Genomic DNA, 9891 nt, shown 5'->3' on the forward strand with positions numbered 1-9891 from the left:
TCCTTCCTGTCTCATGCCTTCTCCCCTCCTCCTCCCTCCTCAAACTTGTCTTCTTCTTTCTATTAATTCAATCCATGCCAAATAAAACCCATACTATTACTTTCTCTTTTGAGAATAAGATGCTGCAGACAATACTACATAGGGTAACCACCTCTTACAGGCCTCACTACCACATTGCTTAGTACTCTAGGCCTGAAAATTATATGCATCCTAAATTGTTCCAGCCATTATCTAACTCTAAAACCTTCATTTATCAAGGCCCACCCCCACCAATGGTGAAGAAATTTGGAAATCCAACTCTGACACACAGGTCCAATTTTTTAATTTAATTTTACTGTATTTACTTATGTTTCTTTTCTGTCTCTCATATTTTGTTGTCCCTTTCACTCTTTCCTAAGCAATACTTAAGCTAATTATTTATCTTAACCAATTCTTTTTATATATTTTATTTAAACACCTTGATTACATACATGATTATGTTTGGGTTTCAGTCATGTAAAGAACACCGCCCATCACCAGTGCAACATTCCCATCACCAATGTCCCAAGTTTCCCTCCTCCCCACCCGACCCCTGCCTGTACTCTAAACAGGCTCTCCATTTCCCTCATACATTCTCATTATTAGGACAGTTCAAAATGTAGTTATTTCTCTAACTAAACTCATCACTCTTTGTGGTGAGCTTCCTGAGGTGAGCTGGAACTTCCAGCTCTTTTCTCTTTTGTGTCTGAAAATTATTATTGCAAGAATGTCTTTCATTTTTCTTAAAACCCATAGATGAGACCATTCTGCATTTTTCTCTCTCTGACTTATTTCACTCAGCATAATAGATTCCGTGTATATCTATGTATAGGAAAATTTCATGACTTCATCTCTCCTGACAGCTGCATAATATTCCATTGTGTATATGTACCACAGTTTCTTTAGCCATTCGTCTGTTGAAGGGCATCTTGGTTGTTTCCAGAGTCTTGCTATGGTAAATAGTGCTGCAATGAATATAGGTGTAAGGAAGGGGTTTTTGTATTGTATTTTTGTGTTCCTAGGGTATATTCCTAGGAGTGGTATAGCTGGACTGTATGGGAGCTCGATTTCCAGTTTTTGGAGGAATCTCCATATCGCTTTCCATAAAGGTTGAACTAGAGGGCATTCCCACCAGCAGTGGATAAGAGTTCCTTGCTCTCCACATCCCCGCCAACACTGTTTAGTCTCATTCTTTGTGATGTGTGCCATTCTCTGTGGTGTGAGGTGGTATCTCATCATTGTTTTGATTTGCATTTCCCTGATTAGTGATGTGGAGCATTTTTTATGTGTCTTTTGGCCATTTGTATTTCTTCTTTGTCAAAGTGTCTGTTCATTTCTTCTCCCCATTTTTGATGGGATTAGATGTTTTTTTCTTGTAAAGTTCTGTCAGTGCCTTGTATATTTTGGAGATGGCAGAACTGGATAGCCACTTGCAAAAAATTGAACTTAGACCCCCAGCTAACATCATGTACAAAGTTAAAATCCAAATGGATTAAAGACCTCGATATCAGACCCAAAACCATAAGATATATAGAACAACACATAGGCAAAACACTCCAGGACATTGAGACTATAGGATCTTCAAGGAGGAAACTGCACTCTCCAAGCAAGTGAAAGCAGAGATTAACAGATGGGAATATATTAAGCTGAGAAGCTTCTGCACCTCCAAGGAAATAGTGCCCAGGATACAAGAGCCACCCACTGAGTGGGAGAAACTATTCACCCAATACCCATCTTAACCAATTCTTAGAAGCTCAAACCCTCCTATGAGGGTCAGATCAACAACTTAAGAATAGATCACTAACGTATGTCTTTATGTGGGCATGAGTATATAGACTGAGAACTCCTCACTGAATGCCAAACCTAAATTGTAAACAATCCATACCTAAAGTGTATATATCCCCTCCTATATACTATCCCTCCTCTCCCCGCTTCAGAAACCTATTCCTTCAAACCCCTTTCCAATATCGCTCCTTATTTAACACTCTCTCCCCTCAATTCTTAACTCATTAGGTACAGAGAACTACCTCCTGTCCCAATAAGACAACATCCAGCTCCCAAAGCAAAAGAACACCCTCCCAGCCCCACATCTCATCCTAGGACAAGAAACTACACACAACACTCCTGCTGAGTCATGTTTTGTGGGCCTCCTACTCACCCCCCCAAATGTGGACTGTAACATGATACCAGACTCTGCTACAGAATGACTCCTAGTGCCAGGATTATACCATTTCCTTTCTGCTGCAAATTATTTCTTAAACTCAACAAGACCAGGGTGTGTGATGAAAATGTGCCCTGGATTTCACTCCCCACAAGAATATCTCAAAAGACTTAATAAGGAAGCCTATTGGGCCGGGTAGGTGGCGCTGGAGGTAAGGTGTCTGCCTTGCAAGCGCTAGCCAAGGAAGGACCTCGGTTCGATCCCCCGGTGTCCCATATGGTCCCCCCAAGCCAGGGGCGATTTCTGAGCGCATAGCCAGGAGTAACCCCTGAGCGTCAAACGGGTGTGGCCCAAAAAAAAAAAATAAGGAAGCCTATATTTCCTTTATATGTTTAATACCTCTATAATACTACCTATTAGTCTGTTTATTCCAAAATGTAAAGTAATCTCTTACATCACTTTTTTCTTTACTTTTTAACTCCTTTATTTATTTATATATATATATATTCCTGTTAACTTATATATATATAAGAAATATATATACTTTAACTTCATTTGTTTTGGTTCTGCTTGGCACAAAAACCAACAAGGAAAAGTATTGCCTGGGACAAAAGCTCAGGTCAAAGTCAGGGCACAGAGATGGTGTAGCCTGACTTTCTTACTATCAAATGTACCAGCAAATAATATGACAGCATTCCTTTTTCAAAGGCATACTAAGAAATGGGGAAATTTTATGTATAGAAACAAGTTCTTATCTACTAGGGATAAGAACCCATACATTTTATAATACGGGGGCCTCCCATCGAGAACATGTGTCATTGGGACCCAACTTAGACTTCATGGGATCACACAGTGACCATCCAATCCATAGCTAGTCCTAGATCCCAGACACAGAATTTACACAGCTTCCTGCAGCAGCACGAGGTACAAATTTCCCCTGGGAAATTCCTAATACTGCCCTAGCACCTTCTTGAGCCAGTTTTTTTATGATATCCAGACAAAAAGGAAATGGCAATAACTTGAGCTAAGAGTAGGTTGTCCTATTTCATCTCCTAATATAAGATGAAATCAGAAGACACGTCATCCTTTGATCTGAGTAAAAAACTAAGATCATGGGACCAGTGAGGTGACACTAGAGGTAAAGTGTCTGCCTTGCAAGCGCTAGCCAATGAAGGACCACAGTTCGATCCCCTGGCATCCCATATGGTCCCCCCAAGCCAGGGGCAATTTCTGAGCGCTTAACCAGGAGTAACCCCTGAGCTTCAAATGAGTGTGGCCCAAAAAAACAAAAAACAAACAAACAAACAAGATCAGTAACTAGAGAAGACTGACCTTGACAACCATGATTGGGCATAACTTAAACTGGGACCAATAGGAAAGATCTTAGCCTAGGCTTCAGCCTAGGATTTGTACAATAACCAAGATCTCTAATTTCAGAGTTCGGGTTGTGACAACTGTGACTGAGCAGAACTCCTGAAAACATAATGAAAAGACTCTATCCTAAGTTTCATCCTAGGATCAGTACAAAACCCAAGACCACCAATTACAGAAGACTGATTACAATAACAGTGATGGAACAGAATTTCTAGAACCATAAAGACTCTACCCTAGGTTTCGTCCTATGACCTGTGCAAATATCAAGATCTTTAGTTAAAGAGGACTCATTTTATCATCCATTATTGAGCAGAAAATTTCTTGGCACCATTAAAAGATCTGGGGGTGAAAAACTGAGCTTGTACAGAGCCTGTAGTTATTCCCATGACAGTATGCTTCAAGGACAGAGACAACCTGTGTCTCTTAGGTCAAGGGAATTTCCTTTCTAATCTTCATAAAATTTACTATGCCTATAAAGAAGAAAAAGAAGATGATGAAGAAGAAGAAGAAGAAGAAGAAGAAGAAGAAGAAGAAGAAGAAGAAGAAGAAGAAGAAGAAGAAGAAGAAGAAGAAAGAAGAGGAAGAGGAAGAAGAAGAGGAAGAAGAAGAGAATTTATTTTTTCCTCTATTTTGTGCTCATGATTATTGTTTGGTTAATATCTTTACTGCTGTGGTGCTTTTTTTTTGTAGTCGCTGGTTTCAGATTTTTGTTTGATTTTTGGTTATTTTTGCTGTTGTTTTGATTTTTTGTTTGATTTTTGCATTTTGTCTTTTCGTTATGTTTTTCTTTTTTTGTCCCTTTCTTCTAAACTGATATTTATAATCTCTAGACAGACTCCTCCTGGTTTTTTGTTTGCTTGATTTTTTCCTTTCTTGTTTCATCTTACTCAGTTTCATTTACTCTTAGATATTTTGGGGCAGGATTTATTTCAGCGTAACCTAAAGGATGTTTAGAATAGCCTATTTAAAATATGTGCCAATAGCAATGACCATCTTTCCTCTCAATAGAAGCAAGGACTACCCCTCACCAAATCCAATAGCTTGTGAGTTTTTCTAATTTTAGCTAATCATAGGGCTATAGGTATTGCTGATATAGATTAAATACAACTAAACAGAAAAGAAAAGTGGTATAGCACTTGTTTATCAGATTTCTAAATTTTTAACTTGAGAGGAAACCCAATTGAGTTCTATATATTTAATGCAAGAATAAATGAGTCACATGTATTTTAGCTATTCCTAATGCACATGCTGTGCACTTTGGAAATTGAGAAATTAAAAGGGTATGCATACTTGGTATTATGATTTGCATTAGAGACAAGATAGTAAAACATAATGCAATTTAATATGTTGATTACACAATGTTGCTGAATCTCACTTTTAGCCGTTAACTCCATACATAAATTTTCATTATTATCCAAATTTATTCAGAATAAGAGAAAAATCATAGTAATATTCATATAAAAAGATGAATGCTATATATATATATAATATAAAGCAGCTATAGATGAAATAAGATAATTCACAACACAGATAGATCTAAAGAGTCCTATCTTAAACAAAATAAGTCAGAGGGAGATGATACATAGACCATATGATGTCACCCATGTATAAAATACAGAAAAACAAAATAAAACAATAGAGTATCAAACAATGACAAGCTCCTAAAAAATTTTGGGATCATAAAATGTTTTAATAGTTGGATAAACAAAGAGGAATTATAATCAGACCAAAGTTGAAATAAAGACAGTAATGGCAAGTCACACTTTGTTGGTGGCAGTGGTTAGTAACTTTGTGCAGCAATACTATAAACTTGTAGGGCTGGATCAATAGCACAGTGGTAGGGCATTTGCCTTGCATGCAGCTAACCTGGGACAGACCCGCTTTGATCCCTGACTTCCCATATAGTCCCCCAGCCTGAGCAACACCAGGTGTGGCTCCAAAGCCAAAAAGTAAGCAAACAAATACTATAAACATGAATTCAATTGAGCTACAATTGTAAGCTAAAATATAATAAAAGATAATTAACAGATCATTATATCACTAACCTACAGATTACTTTGGTAATGTGTCTGTTTGCAAGCTTGTGCAAGTATGTGTGTGATTTGTTTTAAGGACCCTTAATTATTATCAAACTCTGGCTTTCTTAAGGAATGCCCAATTGGTGGGGTCCTATATTGACTCTTTTATCTGCCATCTCTACAAGAAGACAATCCAATGACTTTTGCATTAGCTGCCCCAGGCCACTATGGTATGTTACAGCCTAGCCAGGTTAGATTAACATTGAAAGGAGACTATCTGTTAGGGTTTTCCCTTTTTGATGTGTTTACTAGTTTTCAACGTATGTACTGTAGGTAAGGGACAGTTAAGGTTCACAATCCATAAAGCTGTTAGTCCTCCTAACTCCATAGGATTCTCTCTTATGTCTGTCTGTTTTCTTAATCCTTGGTACCACTGCTTCAGAAGTTATAGAAATAGTTTCTTTTCAAGGTCAAAAAAGTGGGTAATAAATAAAAATATTCTTTGAGTGAAGGTCTTCTTAGAAATTTAACTATTGCAAGCCCGGAGAGATAGCAAGGAGGTAAGGCAGTTTGCCTTTCATGCAGAAGGTCATTGGTTCGAATCCCAGCATCCCATATGTTTCCCAGCACCTGCCAGGAGCATAGAGCTAGGAGTAACCTCTGAGCGCTGCTGGGTGTGACCCAAAAACCAAAAAGAAAAAAAAATTTAACTATGGCAACAATGCATTGTGAACTGAGAGCAATATAGAAAATTGTGTCTTTCAAGCATGATTATAGGATCAATGTACCCTGGAATGTTATTTAAATGCTTATATTAATAAGTAATTTCTATTGAAATAACTAATTGAAATTTTCTGTACTGATATCCCATTGCTCATTTATATTTTGGTGTTAAAATTTTCATGTTTTAGGGGCCGGGCGGTGGCGCTGGAGGTAAGGTGCCTGCCTTACAAGCGCTAGCCAAGGAACGGACAGCGGTTCGATCCCCCGGCGTCCCATATGGTTCCCCCAAGCCAGGGGCGATTTCTGAGCACATAGCCAGGAGTAACCCCTGAGCGTCAAACGGGTGTGGCCCAAAAACCAAAAAAAAAAAAAAATTTTCATGTTTTACTATAAAATATCCCTGAGTTCTGTGAGTGCAGAAAAACTTGTCTCATGTTTCTATTCAAATACTCACTACCAGATTAAGAAAAAGAAACACCAAGTATTAAACTAATACATCTAGATCCTAAATAAATAAATAAATTATTAATTAATTAATCATTAATTATTATTCATACAATATAATTATATATAATATATTATATAATATAATATTCATTATTTTATATTATTATATTTATATATAATATAAAATAATTAATAATTATTTATTAAAATAAATTAATTAATCCTAAATAAATTAAATAAATTACTCGTCTGAGTAAATTAGTAAATAATTTTTATCAATAAATTTCATACTTTTTCTTAAAATTAAGGCCAGGCCAATAAAGATCAGTTGCTCTAGAAGTGTTAATAAGTACATGGGGTTGCAAAGAAATTTTCAGGTGGTAGAATTTTCTGATATAGCCCTGAACAAAATAAAATTTGAACCAAAACTTAAAGAAATAAAATGAAATATATAATAATATAAATAAATGGTCAACTAAAACAAACCATAAAACTTTTCCAAACTAACATTTGTTATGTTTTGTTTCTTGGTTAGTTTTTTGTTTGCTTGTTTGATTTTGGGGGCACCAAAGAGTTTTTTTTTTTTTTTTTTTTTGCTTTTGTTTTGAGATCACACCTGTCTGCACTCATGGGTTACTTCTGGCTCTGAGCTCAGAAATTCTCCCTGGCAGGCTTGGGGGATCATATAGGATGCTGGGAATCCAACCACCATCTATCTTGGGTTGGCTACGTGTAAGGCAAACACCCTACCGCTGTGCTATCTCTCTGGCTCCTTAAAATTACTTGTCATTTTAGGTAGCAAAGATCAAAATCTCTCTTCTCACTAGAAAGTTTCATTAAACTTGTCATAATGCACAAATTTAAATATATAGCTAAAATTATATGAATAAAAATGAACTACTAATGAATTTGTAAAATTATTAAATTTTAATAATTCTTCATTTTATTGTATTTATCATATTAATGTATAATTATTAAATTTATAAAATATATATACATAGTTTTGTTTGATTTGGGGGACTACTCCAAGCAGAGCTTAGGGCTAGAGGCTTTTTCCTCAGGGATCAATCTTGGTAGTGCTGAGGAAATATATGTGTTATCAAGAACTGAACAGGGGACATCAGTGTGCAAGACAAGTGCCTTTTTTTTTTCCAAATCTTAACATCTTTATTTAAACACCATGATTGTTTGCAGTTGGGTTTCAGTTATAAAAAAAATACTCCCCTTCACCAGTGCAGCCTTCCCACCACCAATGCCCCCCCACCCCCCGCCCCATGACCCTCCTCTCCCACCGCCTACCTATATTCCAGACAGGCTTCTAGTTCTGTCACTCACTACCATTGTCATAATAGTTGTCAGTGTAGTTATTTTTCTAACTGCACTCACCACTCTTTGTGGTAAGCTTCATATCGTGGCTGGTCCTTCCAGCCCTTAACTCTATTATCTCTGGATATTTTATAATAATGTCTTTTATTTTTCTTAAATCCCATAGATGAGTGAGACTATTCTGAGTCTATCTCTCTCCCTCTGATTTATTTCACTCAGCATAATAGTGCCTTAGCACCTCTGCTTTCTATTTAACATGAGTTGCATAATTTCCAAAACTTCCCTATCATTATAGAAGCTATCCTTGCTTTTCAGTGATGAAAAATCCATCATTAAAATCACATAGCTATAATGATTAAGAGGGAATTTGAGAATGATTTGGTCACCAAAATTTCTCCAATATACCATGGGGACTTGCATCATTTAAACCTCAGAGTAAATAAAGTTCATTTCCTATCGAGAATAAATAAATTTGGAGAGGATGAGAAAATTTGTAAATCTTGTAGGAAAGAAGAAAAAGAATATTATTAGACATACTATGACAAGCACAGGTGCTTAAGATAAAGCATTCCAATACCACACTTATGCTGAAATTGTACCAACAATCAATTGTTAAAAGCCAGAGAAATAAAATATGCTGAATTATTTATTTAATCTATGAACTTTTGGCCTTCCATTGAATTTCTATAAATCTGACTTGTTTCTTAATCTGCATGCTCAGGAAACTAATAGTAGTGGAAAATATAAATCTGCAATGCACCCTTTGATGGTGAAAATCTCTGTCAGGTATACCAACATTTATTTCTGGGTGCTATCTACTAAGGTGATATTATGCTCCTGTAAACTTAAGTGTGACAATAATATGATTTCCATATCCAGTAATACAATAAACAACATTAGCCTCAAGCATGTTAATAAATCTATATTTCCTAAAACAATTATAGCAATAATACAGAAAGAGTTTAACTGGCAGAAGCACAAGTCTATCACCCTTAATATTTGATCATTTTTCTGGATGATTCACAATTGTTCTGCTACTAATGCCAGTGGGAAACCTTCCTCTGGGTGTAATTTCTTGATTCGTTTTGTGCCAGACTAGCACTGACAAAATTAAATGGACTAAAAGCACACAGTTCTTTAATAAGAGTAAACTACACACTACTAATACACAGTTTTGGGAAAATGAATATTGTATTTTTTGCCAACAGCAAGCAACAGGCACCTTTTGCTTTTATTAATGTGGTTCAGCTGATCTGAACAAACAGAATTGAAAGAAAAGAAGAATGTGCTTTATCATCTGTAGCTGAATTTCAATTTTCTCTTTCAAGTACAGTTGAATGCATTTTCTTTGCTACCTAAAGACAGAAAATCTTGATTACTGTTGCAAGAATAATCTTAGCCTTTGTGTGAAGAAGATAGGGAAAATAAATAGTCTTTCTGGATGATGTGGCAGCTTGTGAACTTACAAAACAAGATATATTCTTGGAGGTAGGGAAATTAAATTAAGGTGAAATGGTAGACCCATTAAAATGACAATCGAAAGCTTATTTTGTGGGCCAAGGCTGGCTTACCAATTGTCCTCTGTCCTTAGCCTCTTCCCAGGGGCACAAACAGCACAGTCAAAAACAAATAGGGTCAAGACAGGGGCAACTGTCTGGAAATACAGGTCACTCAGACTTTGGGCCCTTATCTTGTACTGTTAGCTCTTTCATAAATGTCAAGCTACAATTCCTTTTCTTCTGTCTTTCTATATCACCACTCCTGTTTAAGGTCTTTCAAGTTATCACTCTTACAGTTTTTTTCTCATTTTTATATATGTAAAAG

The sequence above is a fragment of the Suncus etruscus genome, chromosome 16 (assembly GCF_024139225.1).
Source record: "Suncus etruscus isolate mSunEtr1 chromosome 16, mSunEtr1.pri.cur, whole genome shotgun sequence".
Classification (NCBI taxonomy): Eukaryota; Metazoa; Chordata; class Mammalia; order Eulipotyphla; family Soricidae; genus Suncus; species Suncus etruscus.